The 25,820-nt window shown below is 40.0% G+C and overlaps 1 protein-coding gene across 2 annotated transcripts in view; it reads left to right on the top strand.

Annotated features, from left to right (window-relative positions):
- Window positions 1–1,210: 1,210 nt before the first annotated feature.
- LOC130923871 (mucin-2) overlaps window positions 1,211–25,820 on the top strand; it is a 45,906-nt gene continuing 21,296 nt past the window's right edge. The window contains exon 1 of one of the 2 annotated variants that reach the window (XM_057849967.1): window positions 1,211–1,232. The gene's annotated coding sequence lies outside the window, so the exon portion shown is untranslated. Of the gene's footprint in view, window positions 1,233–24,743; window positions 24,876–25,820 lie in introns of those variants that run through there. The other variant, XM_057849966.1, reaches the window with a different exon arrangement.

Here is a 25,820-nt window from a genome sequence, read left to right as displayed (position 1 = left end):
TCAGACTCGGATAACTGCAGCAGCTGGGGAAACCTCCATGCTGTCCGTGGAATAAAATAAATAATAAACATCGGTGGAAACGGATTACGCTACACAAGCACTTTATTGTGCTTGTTCTTAACACTTGTGTATGTAAATCTGATGTTGGTAGATTGTTTTCTTCTTGGAGATGAAATGCATGTGTGGCAGCTTAGCATTTTTTTTTTTTTTTTTTTGATATAGCGTTTTGACAGTTCAGTTCAATGTTATTGTATAGCTCTATATCAAAACAAGGTTGTCTCAAAGGGCTTTGCAGAGGCAATATGATACACAGTCAGAAACAGTAAATGTATTAAATAAAGTTCAAGTCCCAAGTCCTGGGCATCCCTCATCCTTAGACCCTCCATGTCGGCATGGAAAAACTCCAAAAGCCCTTTGGAAAAAATGAGAAACCTTGGGGAGAACCACAGTCAGGAGAGATCCACTCCCAGGACGGATAGACAAGATGCACCGGGACTGCTAATGGGAATTAGCAGACAGAGTTACAGTTAGTAGAGATGCAATAGAGTGAGGGAACAAGAGGAGGTCCATATAGCCAGATGAGACCGGGGGGTCAACGAGGACAGTTGCCGTCATATTTTTGGAATCAAAGCAACGTGTACCGGAACTGCGTTCTGGCCCTGAATCTTATACCAGAACTGCGTTCCTGACCGTTCTGGTCCACTTTCACCCCTGGTAGCCTCATATATGTGTAAAACCTGTTTTTTTGCGTGTGTATGTGTTATAGGTATAACTGTGCCAAAAGCAGTTTTCTCTGCATTTCAGTGGTTTTACGAGGTTTGACCCCCCAAAAAAATCTGGTTCCGTGGCAACCTTCATGTCAGGGAGTTCTGTCAAGCAATTCTATCCACTTTCAACACCCCTGTCCTAAGACTGTACAGAATAAGGACATTACAAATAAGGGAGTATTTTTAAAGCCAGCTGAAGCCTGTTGCTTCTTTTTTCAATAGTCACTACAGCTTGAAATGCTTTAATTTGACTGAAAGAGAAATAACGAAGACAGCTGCAGGCTACTGTATCTACACAAGAGAGGCAATGTATATTCAGCATTTCCATGAACTGAAGATTCCCTTCATTTTTTCTGTCATTCCAGCGCACTGGCAAAAGATTGCAAGGAAGCTTGTAGGCGGCCTCAAAGAGCCTCTGTTGTCTGCTTTGGAAGCGAAGAAAGTTCCCCGCTGGTGTCCACCGAGGTGGGTGGCTGCGTGGTAATGGTAGTGGATTAAAGGGTTTACTGAGAGTACACAGGTTTTCCATAACAAATTGTATCAGGTGGACAAGCATGTTTCCTTAATTGGTTCTTTCACGCAGCAAAAAGCCCTTTGTAAGCTCAACTCCATATGCTAAACAGATGCGATTCAACCCAACACGCAACGACAGATAGACAACTCAGGTGGCCTCCGGAGTAACCTCTTAGCAATAACAAGAAGTTCACTTTAAATGGGAAAGGACACTTACCATGCAATACTGTGTGAATAATCATTCCACATTGTCTTGTCTTACTAAGCGCCTGAGTGGTTTCACGCACCGGCAGACGTGACAAAAATGCCGGCTATTTGAGAGGCGAGGATGACCGTGTCTAAGCTAAAGCGTATCCTTCACACTTCCTGCTGAGGCCGTATGTCTGTTGTCAGTGACTGAATACACCTGAGGCTCATTGAACAACCACACGCGTCGGGCTTATGTTATGGGCATATAGTTACAATGTCCTCTTCAGAGGGATAATGTAATATAAAACATTGACATTTTAAGGTGAGTTTGAGGTGAGACACGAGATTGAGTGGTGTAAAACTGACTCGGTGGTGAACATCATGTTTAAAGAGGAGTAAAATGTGTACTTTTTGCTTAGTATTGTCTGGCCTACAAAAAGCAACTCTTTATAGGGCACTCATTTAAAGCAACACTAGGTAACTTTTCAACCTTTATAAAATATTTTCATAACATTCGTGATAATATGTCGACTGACAACTAGTTGAATGACACGTCTTTTATATTTTGAGGGGGTCTGTATCGCTTTCACCGGCACTAATTAACTTTGAGGAGGGTAACAGGAACCCTGCCACACACAAAAAAAACTACAAATGTGCTGACTGCTTTACGGCATACGTCACTTCCCCCTTTCCCTATTCATTATAAAGACCGAAGTCAATGCGAACGCCTTAGCGCACATTCTGCAAAGATGGCAGAGCAACAAAAGAGACAAAAAGTTTTGTCTGAGCAGGAAAAAAAACGGCAGGCTACTAGGGTATACAAAATAAACATTGGTGCGGCTTTCACTCGCTGGCGGGTGCCCCCCCAACCGAACTCATCAGCGTTGACGAGCCGGGTGGGGTGAGGGGGTTGTCCACACGAAGCCACACATTTGCTAACTGTCATATGCTATTGTTTAGCCACAACTGGATTCATTACCTTATTACTATTCATCATTCACACAGCCGCTGGAAACAGAAATGTTGTTTAATCTAGCTTGATTTTTTTTAATTGATTGATGATTTTATGACACTGTACGAGTGTGCGCTGGTCCTCATGGGAAATGCAGAGCTGGTCCTAATGAGAAACACAGTCTTCCTTAAGGCAAAACACTAACGATTTTGTCCACCGGCGTCGCTAAAATCGAACATAACTGAAAAGTTACCATGTGTTCCTTTAACTCATTGGATGACATTAACAGTGCTAGATGTTCAATCCATTTTGACAGGGAGAGGCTAGAAGCGATTGATCGCAGTACGATCGGTATTCTTAGTGTATGTACACTACTGACTATCAAGAAAATTGCCTAAAAATCCGTTACTCCTTATTCTGGTGTCAAACAAATACAGTGGTACCTTTACATACTAAGTTAATTCGTTCCAGGACCTTGATTGTAAGTCGAAATGGTCGTATAAGTCGACAGAGATCACAAAAACTAACCAGAGGGTAAACTAAGGTGGTTGGGAAGTAAGCCAATAAGGTAACAAACCACCTGCACAAGGTAGAGTATATAAAACGCGGGCGGCAGAACAAGCAAACCGAGGCAGTAGCAAAACTAGCTAAATACGAATAAGAGGCTCGAGAGTGCAAAACCGTCTGATGGCGACCAGCAAGACTATCACGGTAACTATTCTTTGGGTTGCTTGCGTTTAAATACGCCGCTGGTGATATGGACACACCTGTGTCCAGGGAACACTGCCCACTCTGTAATGAGAACAATTACCAGCAGCTGAATGTGACAACAAAAAACAAAACAAAAAACCCCACTAAAATATGACTTTTTATACAGCCTATGTAAATGCCTGGTTTCAATTGATTGTTTTATGGTCAGTAATGTTTTAAAGTGATTTGCCATTGTCTAATTTTAAGTTTTTCTGCTGTTTGTTTTTGCGTTTTCTTTCCTCCAAAAAATGAAATCTAGCAACCAGTTATTCAATTTATCGCATGACAAAGTGTGAGTTTGTGTAGTTATTACTATGTATTAAGAGGCTGAAAGCACATATAGTCGGAGTGAAAAATATATTTAAAACATGTTTTGCATTTTACCATTCAAACAATCATAAATCAGTTTTTTTGGCAAAAAAAAAAAAAAAAAGTTGGCAGTCCATGCAAAAGGTCAGTGAACACAAGAACAATTATAGGAGCCATACACAGATGTTCTTCTTTCTTTTTCATATAATTTAAAACACTTCCGATGTATCTTAATGACATCAACATTAAGCACTGTTGCAAAACGGTGTGGACGAATGTCACAACAGCTCACTTACACATTTTCAGAAACAGGAAGATAAAGTGTTTACTTGATTGTTAATTTCACACTTGGTGGGTGACGCTTGATGGGAGCCACTCTAGAGATTCAACTATTTGCACACAAGCAATTAAAAAGTCAATTTTCCATGGCACTTCCCCTTTAAAAGTAAATGGTGCCTACTGAGAAGTCATACAATGTACAAAGTAGTTGTCAGTGTTGGGGGCGGGGGAGTCAAAACTTTAAATTTACGATTGTTAATTGAAAATTATCTGAATTTTAGAGTAGAAATATAGATGAAATTACTATACATACTTATTACTTTTACTTGAGTAGATTTGTTAAGAAATGCTACTCTTACTCCGATAATGTAGGCTACACTAGAGGCGTTTTAATTTTCCCCTTTATTCTACACATGAGATTTTACATTATTTTTGCCAGATTCCCACACTGGCTCGACCAGTTTCACCAATGGCACGTCGCAACAATAATCACATGACTCCATTATGCCTATCATGTAACTCCCCGGTCACATGACTACAGACAAGTTTGCAGTCAGAGGTCCTGTAATCATGCCGGCCTGTTCAATCACGTGGTGTCTTTAATGTGCCGTAATATTTCGCATAGAGCATGGCTGCCAACATTACTTGCAGCGCGTATTTCACCCTCTCGCTCTCAGTTTCTAGTTGGCTCCGATAAACCATGGAAAAGTGGCGATATGATTGTTTTGATTTCATGGTAGGAAATATGTTTTCTCCATTAGAGGGCACTCATGCTCTTTGGAACAGTGATGTTTTATTCCTGCATAATTTTCTAGTCGAAATTTGATGAGTTTTGTGTATTTTTTTACGCCTGATATGGTCATATAATAGGTTACAGTACAGTATAATAATAACACTCCATATAGATGATTTGCTGGAAAAAATACCATTGTCGAAAAAAATTTGACATTGTTAACAGTTACTCATAATTTGAGTATTATTTTCACTGAATACTTCATTAATTTTACTTGAGCACATTTTTTGGATGACTACTTTTACTTTTACTTAAGTAATACTATTTTGAAGTAACACTACTCTTACTTGAGTAAAATCTTTGGCTACCCGACTCACCTCTGGCCATAAGTAATAATGATGACCGACTGGATTGAGGTAGCTACAGGAAAATCATTTTGTGCCATCACTCTAGATCAGTGGTCAGTGATCAGTGGCCGTTTTCACCGGTGCAACCCCCTTCACTCCCGGCCGTTTTACTGGATTTTGACTGATTTTGCAAGGCCCACAAAAAATTCTGTTCTATTGCTATATAAACAGCGAACCCACGAAAAGAAAGATTAGACTCTCTTCTCTCAGCAGGAAAAAAAGTAAGTTCATATTTTTTTCCATTCTTTAGAAATCAGCATTAGAAAATAGCTTAGTTTGAGCAATTCTCCAATTTCCGATGAAAAACCAGAGAAATTGAGCATTTTGTAAAAGCATACATTTCGAACATAACTTTGACTTTAACACAGCTATTTTTCGCTTTTGTGACATCCCAAACATCTGAATAATGTTTTCCTTTCACAAAATAACATAAACAACAAGACAAATAGAGCTTTTGATAGCAAAGTAACATGTGAACTAAAGTGCAATAACATTCGTAAATGAATGGCTTCTGGTTTTTGAAATGTAAATAAACCAATCTATTGAGATAAAACAACAAAATTGCAATAACTGCAATAACCATCAAAGTGAAATCTAACTAACTGTTGTCTTGAAACAAATCTGAATAAGGAAAAACATTGCAATAAAACATTGCAAACTGGTTAAACTTGCGAGTAGCTGAGATCTGTCATGACAGAACATCGCTTCAATGATATCTGGCGCCATAAATCGTCGTAAATGGGTATAATGTCTAGACGGCGAATGTAAGACAACCCCCACTTTTTCACTCTTATTTCAATGCAAAAAACACCGTCTTATATTCGGGCCAACACGATATTCGGTATTTAATTTTGCCATATGGCATTTTTTTTGCCATGTGGCATGTTTTGGTATGTGGCAAAATGGATTTTGGCATGTGGCATTTTTTTTGGGTATGTGGATCTTTTTTTTTGGTATGTGGCAAAATTGATTTTGCCATGTGGCACTTTTTTGCCATGTGGCACTTTTTTGCCATGTGGCAAAATGTATTTTGGCATGTGGCATTTTTTGGGGATGTGACATTTTTTGGGGTATACGGCAAAATTGATTTTGCCATGTGGCTCAATGTATTTTGGCATACGGCATTTTTTTAATAGGCTATGTGGCAGAATGGATTTTGGGATGTGGCCTTCTTTTTGTCATGTGACATTTTCTTTGGTGTGTGGCATAATGGATTTTGGTATGTGGCATTTTTTTGGGTTGAGAATCTTGAGATGTAACCATGACAGCAACTGCACGGTCAAGGTTTAATGCAACTACGCAGGTTTAATCATGAACAATCTAAGATATATTCCTCCAAATTTGAATGAAAAATTCTAAGATATGCACATTGGGCTAGTCTTGGTTTTGTGGTCTGATGATGATGCAGGCTGTGAGCGAAAAAGACAAAAACAAACATTTTGGCTTGCTGTCTAAATGAGAAGAAATTTGAAGGGAAATTCATTTAGGTTACATATTGATTTTGAATTTGAAAGAAAAAAGAAAAAAAATATTTTTAATTCCAAAGGGTTCGATTAATGCACGTGTGAAACTCATGGGGTTCGGTATCTTTAGCGAGGTTAAGAACCACTGCTCTAGATAATTATACAAATGTTGTGTAACTCCACCATAAAATCATATCCAATCAAAACTGTTGCACAATTTGATGGGAAACCAACCAAAGGAACACTTATTTTATGGTGTGCCTAAGAATGAAAAGAAGAAATGAAAGTAAAATGAACATCTGTCTGCCATTTATCAACATGTCTACAACAGTCAACACCTGGTCATTGTGTGTGTCTGGTCTACAACTTCGACAGCCAGATACCGTATTCCTGTCACGCCTGGGAATCACTTTCTTTACATTGTAAATGGAAGCAAACAGATTTACTTTGCGTGAGAACTCATGGGAATGAGTCAGAACTTTCCTTTACATCCAAGTAACTTTAACAGTGGAAATTGTTGCCTAAGGTTTGAATTGCAGGGGATTTGGAATCTCGTCATGATGATGTTAAACTACAGCAGTCATGCGAGCCTAAATTTTATACCGTATTAGTTTTTATTCCTATTATGCTTACAGCAGGTTTCGTGAAATGATATATAATCACAATTAGTATTCCAGTAGACTGACGTGGTCACTCCACAATTTTGTGTACGCAGCTGTTGGATGGCTCTGAGTGGTGATTTTAAAAACGGCCTTTCTTTCCTCATCTCCTAACCAAAGGCCATTAATAACCATCCCAAAAACATCCAGTGACATAGCTTCTCCATGACCCATCTGTTAGCCTCCACTGACTCTCTTTAATGGCCACAATGTGTCCTCTCGTATCTTGACTCTTCTCCCGAGTAATGTGATGCTCTGGAGGTCAGCGCAAGCTCATTACACCTGTCCCATGATAGCGATAAGGGGAACACACTGTGAAGACCCTTAATGCAAACAGCAGAAGTAACCTTTACCGCTACTTTGGCAAAACATCCATCTTTACCAAGGACAGCTTTGCTTTTTCGGGGGAAATACACAGGAAAAATAAAGCAACTTCAGATGAGCATAGATGCACGCCTGGTCTGTATGAGGTTCAGTTTTTTTTCATGAGGTCAAAGGTCACAAGGCCAAAATTTGAATTTGTATGTTTGTGTTCATGATAGCTCAAGAACAAATGAAGGGATTATTATTAAGACAGCAGGATATGTTTTTTAATATGAAACAAAAGAGGTGATCTATTGTTGGGGTCATGAGGTTAAAGGTCAAAGGGGTCAGAAAAGGAATTTGCCTTTTTTCATACTTAAAAGCCGTGCCCACGCTATAAAATATGGCGATGCTTTGAATTTGGCTGCTTGGGCAGACGGCTACTCTCTCAGAGTCCTCCTCTTATTTGGGCAGATGGCTACTCTCTCAGAGTTCTCCTCTAGTTTAATATGTTTTTTCAAGCTCGCCAAATATCAATAGTGAAATTTTTTTCTGTTGAACAAAAAATGCTAAATGCATATATGATTCTTTCTTTTTTAAACTGTCCTGTTCAGCTGCTTGACACAAAGAATGGGAAATTGAGTATCCTATTGGTCTGAACATTTTTTAATGTATCACATAGGAGTATGACATACTCCCATTGTGATTATTCAATGTGTTTTGTTTATTAGGAGAAAGCAGCGAAAAGGAAGGGGTTTTGGGGGAACAGAAAAAAAGAAAGAAGGAGAGAGACAGAAGAGAAGCATAAACAACAACAATAAATATATTGAACGCCCACACTAACTATGAATATGTTGGTGCTATTGTTAGCTAGTTGTATTTCCGGTTGACACCATGTGGGTGGCCTGATGACCAAGGAGAAAGAGGGTGGTGGGGGTGGAGTCAGAAAAATAAGTGATTGGGAGGGGTGAAGTGTACACGAATCAGCCATGTGAGGTGTAGAACCTAGCATTTATGTGAATCCCTTGTGAGTGTGGATATGTTGGCATCCTATTCTATGCTGCCTGATTGCTAATTCTGACACTGATAGTTTCTCTACTTGTCTAACTGCACCTAGTCATGCGTGAATCCGATCAGACATGTGACAGTCCTGCAAACGAATGAAAATGCCTTGCGGGAGTCGCCCCAGGGCCATGGGCGTTCCCCAAGCAATCGGGAAAAGGGGGGGGGGGGGCAGCGCAGCCCATCCCTCCTCCCGCAGCTCCAGCAAAGGGGCCGCCGTCATCCCCCCAGGATCCTGGGTGGTCCCCTGGACCATCTGCGCCCCCAACAACCGGCCTTCAGGGAGGGGACGGGGAGACGTGCCACCGTTCCCCATGCCTACCCTTACCACCAACACACAAGCCACCGCCGCAGCCCCCCAACTGACACGGCACTCAGCAGGACCCCCAAGGCCCACTGAGCCAGGGACAGGACAGGATGCCACCTGGAACAGGTGACACCCGGCCGACCAACAGGACCCCCAGCCAGCGACCTGCCCCTGACCGTAGGGAGGATACCCAGGCAGAAAAGAGAGGGTAAAGCGGAAGAAGGAGAGTGCCGAGCAGTGTTGTTTTTGGTAGCCATTTTAATTTTCGTCTTAGTCTTTTGGACGAAAATACTTATTAGTCTTAGTCACATTTTAGTCATTTCATTTGTGTTCGTCTTCATCTAGTTTTAGTTGACAATTCTCAAGATGTTTTTGTCTATAAACTTCAATAGTTTTAGTCCATGAATAAAAAAAAAAAAAAAAAATTCCAATAATTTCGAATGAACATGACAGACAAGCACATAACTGTCTACAACCATTTTCATGATGATAATACACACTTAGCAGGAAAACAGCATATCATTTGCAATTAAATAAACTCAACTGCATGCCAAAAACTGTATGTAAAATGTTTTCCAAGAGTTTAAGAAGACACCGAGCTAAATGCTAACGCGAACGCTATGCTAACGCTACAAGTTAGTTTAGTGTGTTATGATGACTCAGCACAGACCTTTAAAGGCTAAAGCAACATAGTATACTGTATCTAGCCAAGATAAGAAAGCAAAACTTACCAAGCAACACCTGACACATAAGTTGCACAAAATGAGCCTGGAATGGGCACAGACTTACCCACAGGCCGGTGAGTAAGCGTGTGTGTGGTGCTGCGGCAGGCGCAGCACGTCACATGAGTGACACGACCAAACACTGTTAATGCATTCTAACTAGTACATATACAATAAGAAAATATCACACATTGTGAATTTATGACAGAAAGTTTGGCAAATTTTCATCCCGTTCCTGTGTCATCAGAAGACAACTGGCATTCATCTCATTATGTCTTGGTCTCCCAGGACACGTTTTCAGTGCGCCATCGTGACGACATCATCATGAAAAACTTGTTCGTTGACAAAATATTTGTGTTATCATCCTCGTTGACGAAAACAACACTGGCGCCGCGAAGCTGCTTTATATATGATTCTAAATAGCCAACTAATTCATATTACTTGACATTATTTGGGAGAACTTTATACTTTTTCTAAAATTCCCTATCAACATACAGGTTAGTATTTTAGAAACACGTCGAACTTCTGCTACCTTAATTGCACTCCATTGTTGCAAACTCAAACATCACTTTACAAGAATGTTCCATTTTAGCTTGTACTTTTCTAAGCAAATCGTATTACTGTAAGTTATTCCCAGTTGAGAGTGAACACATCTCCCGTGGCTTATTTGCCCTGAGAAATATAGAACGACAGGGCGTAACAAAGCTTCTAGTGTCCTTGGAAAAAAAAAACTCGAAGCCCTCGGAATGGAAAATATCCAATGTAGATTCTTAATTCAGAGTAAAGACTCAAAGGGGCCAGATGGCTGGAGGTATGAACGAATCAATTTAATTGCTTGCAGATGTAGTGCAAGTGAGGGGGTAGAAGGACTTTAGTGTGTGTGCTTGTATTGGGTAGATTTCAAGATGGGGAAGTGGGTAGTATTTTGAGTGCAGTTACTGAATCACTATGTCAGACTAATCTGTAATCAAAGTGTTAACTGTTAAAAACCAGGTCACTCTTGAGTAAAACAGTGTAGTAAACATTCAAATAATGTCACTCCCTCAGACAAACATACAATTATGGCCTCTACTCTCCCGGTATTAAGGCACTTCACTATTGAAAAGTGGAGCAGATCTTAACAGCATGTATTTATGTCCCTTGCAGGATGAATGAAGTCCTTGCATAGCCTGTCTTAAAGCTCAGTAACATGACAACGTTTAGTTTTTCCATCTCCTGGTAAAGTTTGGTTGAGTTCTGCAGCATGCTTTCTTTACAAGAGGCTCACTCGAATTGGGACAATAATTCCCGCCTTGTTTCCACCCATCTGCTTGGAGGCCCAACTACTCAGCAGAAAGGCATTTCCATGGGAATGATCTGAACCAAACAGAAGCAGAAGGAACGTCACAAGCAATCATCCATATGTTTGTTCATAATACAAAAGTTTTGATGGATTACAGTTTGAGTCATTTTTATGGTAATGTTCAAACCGGATACTTGTACTGTACTACATGGTGGGCTAATGAATTATGAATTTTTAGTGATAAATAGTCACAGATTACATAAGAAAGTAATTTAATTACTGATTACTAGAGCTGGGAATCTTTTGAGAACCTAACGATTCGATTACGATTCAGAGGCTCCGATTCGATTATAAAACGATTATAGATGCACCCCCCCTCCTTTTTTTTTTTTAAATGCTTTGTACATTAGTTCCAAAATTGTTCAAAAATCCTCTCAGGCTAAACCAAACTACTATTTCAGTATCAAGTTAACATATAACAGTAAACACATATACAAAAATAACAGTAAATAAAAAAACTCCAGTCCCCATTCTGTATCAGCAGCTTTAAACTACATTCAATTAATTTAATTTTGTGAATCAACTGTTACAGTTGTTAAAATTGCCCCCGTTATTCCATAATTTCCCTTCTGTCTACTTTTGTCAAAGTTTTAAAACTATTTCATCATTAAAAAATAGATTCAAGACAAGATTCTGCCGATTTAGGACTATTTTAGATAAAAAGTTAATTAGGTTCGCTACAACAGAGCATTCTAGAGAGGTCTGCTGCTTTAAGATGGCGGCTGTTTACTTACGCCGGAAAATCTGTCATTTCGCATCTCTGTTCAATAATACAAGTTCTAACACTGACGTCGTCTGTCATTTTGCATCTAGTTCTACATATATATGATATCTACTGTAGCCGTATGTTTGTAGCAACTAGCAACTGGGCGTTGTTTGTAGTGGCTGTCAGCCACAGTCAGGTATGATTGTGTTTTTTTTTTTTTTTTTTTTAATCTAGCGGCATGAGTTGAACATGATATTTACTCTCGGTCTGTTCCTCATTGCGTCCCACAAAGGCGGAGGTGTTCGCCGAAACATGTCAGGTAAATAAAAGCTAACGTCGCTAGCTTCTACTGTTCATTACACAACATGATCGGGATTTCGTCATAACTTTTCTTTTATCCCAGGCAATAGTAGGTGGTTTATTTACCTGACATGTTTCAAATCACAAAAATAATAACAGCCTATATCTTACCAATCTTGTAATCTGGATGGGTCTTGTCTCCATTCCATGTCAGGTAGTCTGGGCACATTGTTTGCATCCTGATTAGCGTCCGGCTAATACAGTACATGTATGGTCCAACATAAAATCCAAACCTCCTCCTCTTCCTCCAACTCTTCAAAAACTTGGATCTCCTCACTTGCGCTCGATCTATCGCTTATATCGCTGTTTGAATTATTGTTTGAAGGGCTTTGTATGGCGGCCGTACGGAGCGCTGCCATCGCTGTTCTTGGTGTGACGTATCACTTCCAGGTTCGTCCCCTTTCAGGCTCGAACTTCGGAAACGCGATTATTTTGTCAAATATACAACATATACATTATTTTTTCATGCTTTATTTGTTGGACAATGTTTAATTACATTAATTGTGACCCTATTTGGCATTTTATGAAATTACTTCACATTTGGTCTTTAATCAGATTACTGACTTGGAAAAATGAACGCGTTAGATTTCTCGTTACTGAAAGAAAGTAATCAGATTACAGTAACACATTACGCGTTACTGACAACACTGGTGCTAAATGAGCAGTGGGTTTCAGTGTCGCATATTATAACAGCTGAACATCCCATGGGAGACACTAAAGAAGCCACGCTCATGTACTAGGTGTTGCTGCACTGTTCTTACATGGAAACAATGAGCCAAAAAGCAACATCCGGCGTTTGTTTGACTTGGCTGCCGGTGGCATGTGAACACTGATGAGTGTGGTTTTCATCTGGATAAGACCATGTTTTATGTATTGCATTTTAATGTAATGAGAACTACACCGGCTCAGAGTTGAGAAAACACCAACTGTCTCCTCAAGACCCAATTCTGAAATGTCAGTTAACTTTCACCGTCATGCTTTCCCTATTGTCTTCACTATTGCTTTGTTTCAAGTTTTTTTTTTTTTTTTTTCTTTTTTTTTTTTTTAAGTTAAGTATGTTTAATTTTGCTGCTGTACCTTTTGTTGGTCCCTGTACTTGGGTCCTTCACGTTTTGCCACCAATTCCACCACACAAACCCTTCAATACTTTGCCAGGAGTCATAAATCCTCTACAAACTATACAGGTAATGGTTTCTAGTTGTATCTTAAAATTAAGAATTGTACAGATAAAATAACAAATATGAAATATTATTTTTATTTTATTGTAGATGTACTGTAAAAAAAACAAACTCTGAATTCATTATGTTGAGGTGATGCCCCAGTCCTATGTTGAATTAAGAAACGGTGCATCAAACTGACGTTTTGTGCAGCATTAAAGCTGTACGTTTACCAAATCTTGCATTTTACAACCTCAGAGGACTTTTCCTTTATAATGTTTATACTAGTGGTTCTTAATCTTGCTAAAGTTACCGAACCCCACGAGTTTCACAGGTGCATTCACCGAACCCTTAGATTTTCACGAGGGCAAATGAAATAAAACTCATTTCATTTCACACTGTTTCTTTTTTTTTTTTGGTTACATGTCTAAGTTCTTATTTTATTGTCACATCCTTGCATCACATAATGTTTTCATGATGTAAAATGACGCAATAAAAAAAAAAAAAAAAAAAAATATATATATATATATATATATATATATATATATATATACGCAGCTCACGCTGTCTGTAGGTCTGTTATACTTCCTCATACCAAGTGCAAGTCAACCTTCCACTGAGCAAACCGATCCCTCCTCCCATTAAAAAGAGGGCTATCAGTTGAAAGAAATGGAATAAAGCGGGGCCGGATGTATGGGGGGTGAGGGGGTGGACACGGCCCACCCAGACGTGAGTCGTGCCCACCCAATCAAAATGTCGGGAATATCTATTGTAGCGTTGCACTGGATGCAGAGAACGCACAGAGAGTTGGTCTCACCTACTTTTTAATTGCAGGATTAACGTTTACTGTTGGTTGCAACACCGGCGAACAAGCAATCACCAAAACAAGCTGTTTTTCCAACCTCGTTTTTTATCCGCACGCTTCCTCTCTCTCCTCCAGACACATTCTCCCAGTCGGACATCCGGGCATTAATGAGGTTACCAGCCACAACAAAGCGTCGCCATATTGAAATGGGAGCAAAACACGAGTCACAAGCAGTTGCTCTGTTGTGCATTGTAGTACATACGTGTTGAACTATTGTCTTATTTGCGGTCTTTTTTTTCCGTCGGAATGACTAAAAGTTACCGTGTTGCGGGTTGTAACACAAGGAAAAGTTCGGAGCCGCATTTGAAGTTCTTCATTCTTCCTCGTGAGAAGAAAAGGACAAGCAAATGGCTGAAAGCAATCAATCGAGGAACAGTAAAAGAAGAAGGTTCCGTGGACCATTCTCGCCAGTGGGACCCTAAATCCAGGCACATTTACGTTTGCAGCCGACATTTTATTACTGGCGAGTAAACTTTAATTGATTTTTTTTTTTTTTTGCCCCAATTTGCTGCTTGGATTCAATAGACTAGGCAGTGGTTATTATTACCGTAACCGAAAACTCGCAAAGCGTTACTGTTCTTTTGCCGTGAACTGCTCTAATTGGTCAATCGGTATATTATTGGCCTGGTGGGAATTGGTTATTTTGCCGTGACGTGTTCACGGCTAAAAAACGCTTGGAGGTGAATTACCGATTATGGCAGAAATAATCACTCCGTATATACTACCAGTTTTCCTAGTTCCACACAGTACATATTCCACGTAATTGATAAAGGTAAATTTACTGGGTGACTTTATGAGGTAGTTGTAGATGTTTCCGAACCCCACTGCAGGCAATTCCTTTGGATTGTTTATCCAGCTATCAGCTGTGACTTTGTATGGGCAGTTGGTCAGGCCAATACACGCTAATTTTAAATTGTATCACCTTCTCTCGTCTGTCGGCAGTGACTCATGATAATAATAAGTCATGTTTAAGATGTTTTTATGAAAAAAAAGATGCAAAACACATCTGAAATATATGAATTTCAGACAACGTTTGTCTATGGATGTTTACTTGTGCGTGCCCCATCTCAAAATGGCGACACATTGCTATGCGAGATGACGTAATCGTGACATCACGGCGACTGCGAGAATAAGTAGATAGATTAATGAAAAAATAAAAAAAGTAAAATAAACCCCCCCAAAATTAATGCAGCCTCAACGGGACACAAGCCAGTGTCCTACTTGCGCCGGTCCCAAGCCCGGAGAAATGCAGAGGGTAAAAAAAAGCCTGCATTGGGGGTGCACCCTCAAGATTTCTTAGTGCCCACTCTGGTGGGTAAACCTAGATCCGGGCCTGGAATAAAGCCTGTGAATGGAGGGCAAACTAGTCTAAAACCTGGTCTAAAATGTCACTTTGTCTAGAGTTAGACAGCGTACAAATTAGGGCTCTTGATCAAACCCCAGTTAAGAAACACTGGTTTATACTTTCATGTCAGAACAGTACACTTGAAGTTAGTATATTAAACTGCCTAACCTTGCATGAACCTTATTATTATAATTATTAGTTTTTCCTAATGACTTATAAACCCTATGTGTGACTTCACATTCCCCAGAACAATCCAAGTGGCTTGTGGTTTGTAACAGTCTCTCTGTGTTAGCATTAGAATTAGTATGCTAGGCCTGCCACAGTACACTTATGGGTCCGTGGGTCCAATTCAAGTCCTGCAAACCATTTTAAAACCATTCTTAGATACCCTACCCAATCTGTGGAAGCAATTTAGACCACAAAACTATGCCGACTCTAGAGTATATTTAGCTTAGTCTATTGGATTCAGATGGTTAGTTGGAACAATAATGTTTTAGCAGGCGCCAGGCTGGCATCATTGTTTCTAAATGTCCTCAGTATGATATTAAAAACTGTGGCCGACATAAAACCTTAACTTCAACCTTGAGGAAGTAAAATTTTTCACATTCTTCAAGTAAAAGCAAAAAACACTCAATGCTGAGCACAATGCTTCTGGGATAATATTCTTGCGGCCGATTTCCAGTGACCATGGGGCAATTTTCTTGCGGCAGATTTCTAGTGACCGTCCTTGTTTACTGCTGTTCAGATAGATTGTGGGAGACATCGAGGGCACAATAAAATGGGGTAATAGTTCAATGTTAACTACACATTCCAGCAGCACTGCAAAATGGTTTACTCAATATATAGGGCAGTATAAAGTGAACAAGTAGTGATTCTGAACACAGCTCAGGTGTATATTTCACCTTTAATTCCTTTTAACACTGTTGTTTAGGCTGGTCATTGACTCCTTTATTTTGGAATTGCCATTGTCGTAGACTTTAGAGGTATTTATTTCCCTGAAAAGGAAAGTCCAATCCCATATTGTGACACATCTCTGGCTATACCCTTAATGCATACAACCTGTTTTTACAACTTCTTTAGAATAAGGGAGTTACCATCTGAAATTCAGATGTCCTTTCTGTGAAAAATTAACACAACAAACAGTGAAACATGAGTGTGCCTTAACTGAATTAGTCTTTTACAGCGATCTAATATTCCCAGAGGACTCATGGAGATCAGACTGATTGCAGTCTCATACCATCAGTAATTATTGCTGAATATTCACCCACCTAATCATCGTCAAGCATGCTGAATTTTCTTGCTTTCCTTACATATAGACTAAAGCTTTGCCTTTGAACACTATATCCCATTACATCCACAGGGACATAACCGGGGTCGACATAGCAGGGCCCGTGTATGATTCTAATCAACCCAAGCCTGGGCCACGTAGGAAACGACGTCTAATAACTTCTGTCGGAGCTGTGTGGAAGGATCAGACTTGTGAGGCAATGCAAACCAGATCACTTCAGAAATTCCACGCTGTCCTTTTTGTTGCAAGAACCCTTCTTCCAAAGGAATGTGTGCTAACATTTCCCCTCACCTCCCTGGTCTCACACACAAATACACACACGCACATGCAAACACACATCTGCCCTTCACTAGAAAAGTAAAGCACTGAGGGAGGGAAGCAGAAGAAGAAAAAGCAGACGCCGCCACTAATGGTTGCTCCCAGATGCATAGAGTCTAACACATATAAACATGTCAGGAAAATCTGGGTCAAAAGAGGCAGCACACACAAAAAAGGTGATTGTGAGGGGAAAAAAAAAATACAAAAAAGTAGCCATCCATTTTCCATGTACTGCTTGATCTCATTAGGCCCGCCACACACTGCGCAAAGCCTGTACCTACTTGGAAAGGACCATCGTTAAATAACAGTTGTTTTCATCACCAATGACGATGATGAAAATATTTCGTCGACGAACAATTTTTTCATGACGATGAGGAGCTAAAAACATGGTTTGGAGACTAGAACACAACGAGACGAATGCCAGTCTGACGAGACGACAATGAGATGCCGGCAGCGGAAACAGTCAGAACTTCCGGGTTGTCGCGTCTAATCTGGGACTGATGGCAACCCTAGCTGCGCCTCTCCCTCACTCTCCCCACCGGAGTTTAAAATGTTGCCTGGCACGGCCATACTGTTTTCCCTGTGTTTTTCAAACACTGAGAGAATAGTCTGGGACCCAGCCCATTAACGGCCTCTCGAGCAAGTACAAAATCAATCGACAAATCAGATTCGTTTATTTGCGTGATGTGTTCTTAACGAGCAACGTCACTCTTCCGCGTCGGAAGTCGTCTCCACAACAACACAGATGGCGAACAGGAGAGCCAAGAATATGTTCCAATCCACGGTAAAATCAGTTTTAAATTACCAAAAACACATCGACACAAGTCATTGACAACAGTCTGTCTCGCGCTAGCCATGTTGAATAAACTCCGCTCTTCTCGTATGTTTACTTCAGCGCGCAAGTCCCTCGTCCCGCCCGTCGCTGATTGATCCACTCCGCTGTCTGTTTGCTGTGGCTTGCTCCGCCCTGGTAATTTTATCCGCTTAATGGTGGCCAGACTCAATAGCTGGAACAGCGGTGAGTCTGGAGTACCAGGCTATTTGAAATGTATTTCAAGCTAGGCTGCGTTCCATCTTGCATGTTTGGAAACACATGGTACTAATTTGTTATCTTATCTTGGTAAAGAGAATATGCAAGGCAAATTTATTTATATAGCACAATTCAACACAAGCTAATTCAAAGTGATTTATATCACATGAAGATCATAAAAATCACATTAAAATCAATAGAACGTGAAAACAAAGAATCAAAATAGGAAATAAAATTATACATAAAAAATCGCATTTAATCACGAATAAAATTAATTAAATAAATAAATAAATATAAAACAAATACTACTACTACTGCTAATAATTGAAATTAGCAATGGAGATAAGCACAAGAGTATGCAATGTTGCTTTAGCCCAGGGGTCGGGAACCTATGGCTTGCGAGCCATATCTGGCTCTTTTGACGGGTGCATCTTGGTCAATCGCATAGGCAACACAGATGAGGCAGAGACACTATTCTAATGGGGTTGCCGTATTTTGCTGTCGAAAATAGCGGCCGATATGCGCATGTGTAAACTTCCCTCGTTTTCCGCATTGTAAGATAATTTTAGAAACCCTTTTGAGAAGATAGCTAAAAGTAAAAAAGACAAGAAGCATCATACAGTATCCTCCATAATTATTGGCACCCCTGGTTAAGATGTGTTTTTTAGATTCTAATTTTTTTTTTTTTTAATTCAAATAATATGGGACCTTAATGGAAAAAAAGAGAAAAATCCAACCTTCAATACAAGTGCATTTATTCAGTGGGGAAAAAATCCCACATAAAGAAATAGTTATTTGACATCAAATAATGTGTGTCACAATTATTAGCACCCCTGATGTAATACTTTGTACAAACCCCTTTTGCCAACAAAACAAGGTCTGGGGTCTGAGATGGCCGTGAGAGGAGCTTGATTTTGTGTCTGGTGAACCATTTCTATGTAGATTTGGCCATATGTTTAGGGTCATTGTCTTGCTGAAAGACTCAGTGACGACCCATCTTCAGCTTTTTAACAGAGGGCAACATATTTTGATTTAAAATGTCTTGGTATTTCAAAGCATTCATGATGCCATGCACCCTAACAAGGTTCCCAGGGCCTTTGGAAGTGAAACAGCCCCACAGCATCACTGACCCACCCCCATACTTCACAGTGGGTATGAGGTGCTTTTCAGCATGCGCATCTTTCGTGGCACAACAGACCCACTTAGAGTGTTTGGTTCCAAAAAGCTCAATCTTGGTCTCATCTGACCAAAGCACATGGTCCCAGTTGAAGCCTGGGACCGTGTTGAAGCCTGGGACCGTGAGGCAACGCAAATGAAGGACATAAATGCAGCACTGTTTTTTTCTCTCGCTTTGGATGAGTCAACAGACGTAAGCAATTTATCCCAGTTCAGCGTGATTGCAAGGTTTTGACTATGAAAGGGTTTCAGGGTCTATCCCAGGGGTCAGCAACCCGCGCATGCGACTCTTTAACGCTACCCTAGTGGCTCCCTGGAGCTTTTTCAAAACTGTTTGAAAATGGAAAAAGGTGGGGAAGGGAAAAATACATTTGTTTTAAGATGGTTTCTGTAGGAGGACAAACATGACACAAACATTCTTCTAATTCATTAATATTGTAACGAAGTTAAACTTCAGGCGACATCGTACAACAGAGTAATCATGTAGTGCGTGATTCTCCATAGGATGCACTTCAGGGAAAATAAAAATTTAATCATGAAGCCTCATTATGTATTTGTAGCCAACTTAGTCTTTTTGATAGTAGCTAACTTAGCTAATATACAGTACATACAGCGTGTATTGCTTTCATTCATTCATTCATTCATTTTCCATGCCGCTTCTTCCTCCCGAGGGTCACATTAAGTTTTTTTAAATTTATTTATTTTTTTTTTTTTTTGTGGCTCCAGACCAGGGGTCGCGTTAACCGAATATTTTCCGTCGTTGACCGATTTTTTAAAACGGTGACGGAAAAAACTGAAGTCCATCCGTCATTTTGACAGGTTGCAATTCACACCCCAGACCACAGGGTGGCGAGTGAGCATATTAATTAGCTATTGTCTCTCTTGATGCATGACGTCGTTGGCCTTACTCTGAAAAATGTCAAGGCAACTGAGTGTCGGACGTTTCTTCAAAAAGGCCCAAAACAACGATGGTGTTGATAAAAGAGGTGAAAAAACAGGGACTGCACAAGCGGGCACGCGATTCAAGTCCATGCGCACCAGGAGGAAGGTGTGAAACTACGTTCGGGCCACAGCAGGTGAACTGTTAATTTCATTGTTCCATATGCTACATATGGTAGGCTACCTACCTACTGGGGCCACAGTCAGCTGTTTTTGTCACTGCGGAGAAAAAGTTACATATTCATCTTCTTGATGTGTGATGGCACGGTGTGGATTCTCTGTTAAGCTTGTTCGGACAGAATATTAATTTAAAATGAATGAAAACTAAATACTATTAAATATATTGAAGCGGTATGCAATGTTAAGAGTCTTGTTAGCTCGAATTGATGTGTCCAGCCGCTGTAGCTCTGCTGCTCTCTGTGAACTCTCTATTCAAGCCGGAACGCGCGCGGCTCTTAAGTGTCTCTGTCACATGACTGTGTCGTAGCCGCTAACGCGCTCGGCCAAATGGACACACAAGTACAGAAGGTGAATTATGCCAAACAAAGGGTCACCACAATGTCATTATCATCATTTTATAAATTTAAGTGACGGGTAAAAATAGATTATGACCGGATTTTTATGACCCTGTCAGTCAAAATGACAGACAACGAAAAAGTCTAGCGCAACCTCTGCTCCAGACATATATATATATATATTTTTTTATTTCTTTTGGTCCAATATGGCTCTTTCAACATTTTGGGTAGCCGACCTCTGGTCTATCCTAATTGACTTAAGAGGGGAGGTGGGGTACACCTTGGACTGGTTGCTAATCACACTCACATGCTCTATAATGGACAATTAGAAGTCATAAATTAATCAGACATGTACGGTTTTAAAATATGGAAAGAAGTAGTAATAAATGGAAACCCAACGACAAGATTCAAAACCCAAAACACACAACTGCACCAAAATGCAGCTGTGCCATCAGGTAAAAATGATAATAGGGTAAAGGGAAAACGAGCTGTGATGACAGTAATGTGAGCAAGGGAAGAAGATAAAAGGGATCAGGTAAGATAAAAACAGTGAGGATGAGTGAGCACAGGAGGAAGGAAATCTTCAGGAGCAGAAGCAGCAGCAGAGAATTTACTTGAGAAGCCTCTAAGGTGATGGATTGTGTGAGTCAATTCCTGAGGCCAGCCATCAGGTGAGTAATAATGGAAGTGAAAAAACAGTCCAGACATAAAAATCTCATGTAACACCCTTTCAAACAAAAATGATAAGACTATATATTTGTGTTGAAAATGCTCAAGTAATGTCCAGATCATATCTCGAGGCACCGATGTATTTCCGTTTTTCACCAAACAGCACAAAGGTCCAGTGGTTAACGCTATTTTGTACTATAAAAATCATATTGGTAAGAAAGAAAAACTTGGATCTCCCAATGCCTTGACAGACATGAACTCTACAGTAGACTTAAAAGGTTTCTTTCATACGTCCATTTGTACTATTCAAGAACTAATTCAACATTCTGTTATTTCTACTATAGCTTGTGTCTAAACTCTGTGTGACCTTCCATTTAATGGTCGGTTGAACCAAAGCAAGATTAAATGCACTTTAAAGTTGGAGATCCAGCAGCTGGGGGGTAATTAAGATGTTTCTGCTAAAGCCTTAAATAAACATGTTCAACCTCCAGATTCACCATCCATCTGTCTGTTCATCCACTTCAATCATTAGAAACGAGTCCAGTCAAGTCGATTCATCGAATAGGAAGGGAGGGTAATTCACATACGTATTTTTATCAATAAACACTGTTATTATCTTTACTGTAAGCAATCTAAATTTGTATCACAACAGTTCTCCCATTCAAAGAACTCAACCGAGGTCTTTAATGGTGTCAGTTCAACAGCTCAACAACTACAGGAGAGTCCTCCTTCCCAAATGTTTTAATACTTAGACTTTAAAGATACTAATTTTTTACCGATATTCATTGAAATCCAAGATTTTCATTGAATGGATTTTGGTTAAAATTGACTCTCAAAGCCTTTCAGTTATTGTTCAGATTACTGAGAATGTAAACAATAAGACTGTGTGCGTGTGTCAGTAATGAAACGACGCGTCTGTTTGGAATTACCCCTGTTGCTGCCCTGTTTTTGGGTTAATGTTGACATCATAATCCGACTCCAAATTTCATGCACCAGTTACTAGCTATGTTTCAATCATATGGCGCCTGTACTATGGAGTCCATCCATATATACTTTTTGGAATACAGTTGTGAAGCTACTAACCAATGCATTTGTCTGGTATTTTGCATAATCCTCGCATGGTTTATTGAGTATTGATAACTTGTGTTTTCATCCTTGATTGGACAGATTCCTATGGTGGTATGAAAAAGTATCTGAACCTTTTAGAATTTCTCACATTTCTGCATAAAATGGTAAATGGTAAATGGACTGTACTTATATAGCGCATTTATCTGCATGTTTCCCATGCCTAATAACCATCAAATGTGATCTGATCCTTGTCGAAATCACACAGATGAAAAAACAGTGTCTGCTTTAACTAAAACCACCCAAACATTTATAGGTTTTCATATTTTAATGAGGATAGTATGCAAAAATGACAGAAGGGTGAAAAACAAGTGAGTCTGGCACATCGATCAGGACTAATCTTCTCCACAAAACTGCTGCAGTTCAGCCAGATTCCTGGGATGTCTGGCATGATTTGCCGTCTTTAGGTCATGCCACAGCATCTCAATGGGTTTCAAGTCTGGACTTTGACTTGGCCACGCCAGAACGTGTATTTTGTTCTTCTGAAATCATTCTGAAGTTGATTTACTTATGTATTTTGGATCCTTGTCTAGTTGCAGCATCCATCCTCTTTAGCTTCAACTGTCTGACAGACGGCCTCATGTTTTCCTGCAAAACATCCTGATAAACTTTTGAATTCATTCTTCCATTAATGATTGCAAGTTGTCCAGGCCCTGAGGCAGCAAAACAGCCCCAAATCATGATGCTCCCTTCACCATGCTTCAAGGTGGGGATGATGTGTTCATGTTGGTGAGCTGTTCCATTTTTCCTCCACACATGACTTTGTGTCTTACTCACAAACAATTCAACTTTGGTTTAATCAGTCCACAAAACATTTTGCCAAAACGTCTGTGGAGTGTCCAACTGCCTTTTTGCGAACATTAAATGATCAACAATGTTTTTTTTAGACAGCAGTGGCTTCCTCCGTGGAGTCCTCCCATGTACACCATTCTTGGCCATAGTTTTACATACTGTATAGTTGATGTGTGCACAGAGATATTTGACTGTGCCAGTGATTTATGCAAGTCTTTAGCAGACACTCTAGGGTTCTTTTTGACCTCTCTGAGTATTCTGCGCTGAACTTTTGGCGTCATCATAGACGGCCACTCCTTGGGAGAGAAGACACAGTGCCAAACTCTCTCCAACTTCTCTGACTGTCGACTGATGAACATCCAGACTTTTAGAGATGGTTTTATCTTTCCCAGCTTTATACAAATCAACAATCCTTGATCGCAGGTCTTCAGACAGCTCTTTTGACCGAGCCATGATGCACATCAGACAATGCTTCTCATCACTACAATTCTTACCTGGTGTGTTTTATAGTGGGCAGGGCAACTTAAAACCACTCATCAGTGATTGGGCACACACCTGACTTAAAATGTTTGGTAAAAATTGGTTTCAATTGCTTTTTAAGTCTCCTTAGGCAGAGGGTTCATTTACTTAGTTTCCCCCTTCTGTCGTTGTTTGCATGCTATTCTCATTAAAATATGAAAACCTTTAAATGTTTGGGTGGTTTTAGTTAAAGCAGACACTGTTTTTTCATCTGTGTTGTTTTGACAAAGATCAGATTACATTTGATGGATTTTATGCAGAAATGTGAGCAATTCCAAAAGGTTCAGAAACCTTTTCATACCACTGTACGTTGATATACATAAAATGTAATATTGGCTTTGCTGGTAGCCAAGCTTTCCTTTGAAAGATACGGTTGGGACTGGGTGAAAGGATACATTTTTAAAAAACTAATGTTCCCAATTGATTTCAGGCTAACTTGTTGACAAAACAAAACAAAAAAATGCCAAAACTGTCACAAGCCTGAAGCTTGGAAGTCGTTAAGAGAGTAGAAATAACAGAAAACGCCCAGGGCAATTAATACAAAAAACGAGAAGGCTGCACTCATGTTATATTTTTATGTCGGTGAAGTGGCCAAAAAACATTGTCCTACGGGCCTCATATGGCCCCCAGGCCACATGTTTGGAGACACTTGGTGTACATGTTTGGGAAAAAAATAAAATAAAATAATAAGTCCGGCTAAAGTCATTGGATGAAAACCCACATTTAGTATTTTTTTCGCTGTTGTAATATCTGATCTCGATTTTACTTACTGTCTGTGTACTGTGCAAAGTCATACAATCACGTAAACACTATGACACCCCCCACTTTGTTTACACTCATCATGCAATTTTACAAGTAGTTCTGTTTGGACCAATCTGTCCAGTGTGCTTGGCGGTAAAGTGGGTCAACAATTAAAAACAGAGAAGGAGGGCGGGGAAAACTGCTCAGCATCTCTGTGTTAAATATGAAGATATAATATAGCATAATGTGTTCAGTATGCAGCTTGAAGGAAACCATATGAAAAAGATCCCAGACAAAGAGCCCTCTGTGTTCCAGCTGACCCGCCACCCCGCCCCATCCATCGTCTGTTTCATGGGGGGTGGAGGGGAGGTGTGTGTGTGTGTGAGTGCGCAAAGCCCTATAGGAACTAAAAAGGAGGCAGTCCACTCTGCTGCTGCCTCACACAGACAAACCCAGCAGAGCACAGGTGAGCTGCAGTGAGTGGACCAGCACACGCCTCACAGCAAGGAATACTGCTGCTGTGGAGCTGCTGCAGACTTGTCACCTGCAGGCCGTTCAATTTATCTTCACGGGGTAAGATGCTATCTTTGTTTAGAAAGAGCGGACAGGCGACTAATTGAAACAAAGGAGGGAAACTTTGGAGGGATGGCAAACATCTGGGAATGTTGTTTTTCCACTCATTGGGCACTTGCAGGGTTCTTTGTCTCAGAACTGGGGCCCTGTGGTCCATAACGGTCCGATGATAAGTTATGTTACATTAGGAGGACATGCGGAAAATGCACTGGCTCAAATATGCGGTGTACACCTTGATAAAGCCGGAATTGCAATGGTGAGCTGCTATGTAGTCTCTCACAGGTTTAATACTTCAAGAAACCCTAATAAATACATTATTTGACTACATCACTAAAACTTTTTCAGTGAAGGTTACTATTTCAGTAACCTTTGGGGGAAAAATGATCTACTTTTTGAAAAAAAAAAAAAAAATACATACATTTCCTAAATAATTATGCAATCCTATGTAACATTCACAATATAAATTGCCATTATTATTGTAGTCAGCAAAGATGTATCTTAAGTACTGTATATACTGTAGTTTGACTAATTCTTTCTGACACGTTATAAATATTTTGTACAGTACTGATAATACTTATTTTCGAAAATGCTTTGCTCCTTTATGTCTAACAGTTTTCAAGTCATGGGGCCTCCCTCTTGGCACTGGAACACACACATACCCACACACCCCCACACACCTACACCCACACCCCCCTCAAGTGTTTATCTTTGCCGCTTGAACTTTCCCACCTGCGAACAGCAGAGTGGAATGTGTGGTAAACCAGCTTCTCCTTGGCTGAATATTCTCCATTATAAAAATAAAATACTTTTAGGCAACTTGCATGACATTAACTGGAAGTGAGTCATGTTTTAAATGTCAGTCATTGACCAGCACAAGCTAAGGCATGTTAGAAACAAGGAATGTCAGTTTTAGGGTGGAACCAAAATTCATTACCTCTCCAAAAA

Source organism: Corythoichthys intestinalis, chromosome 11 (assembly GCF_030265065.1).
Source record: "Corythoichthys intestinalis isolate RoL2023-P3 chromosome 11, ASM3026506v1, whole genome shotgun sequence".
NCBI classification, from domain to species: Eukaryota; Metazoa; Chordata; class Actinopteri; order Syngnathiformes; family Syngnathidae; genus Corythoichthys; species Corythoichthys intestinalis.
The sequence above is the reverse complement of the archived record's forward strand: the minus strand, read 5'-3'. Positions and strand labels throughout refer to the sequence as shown.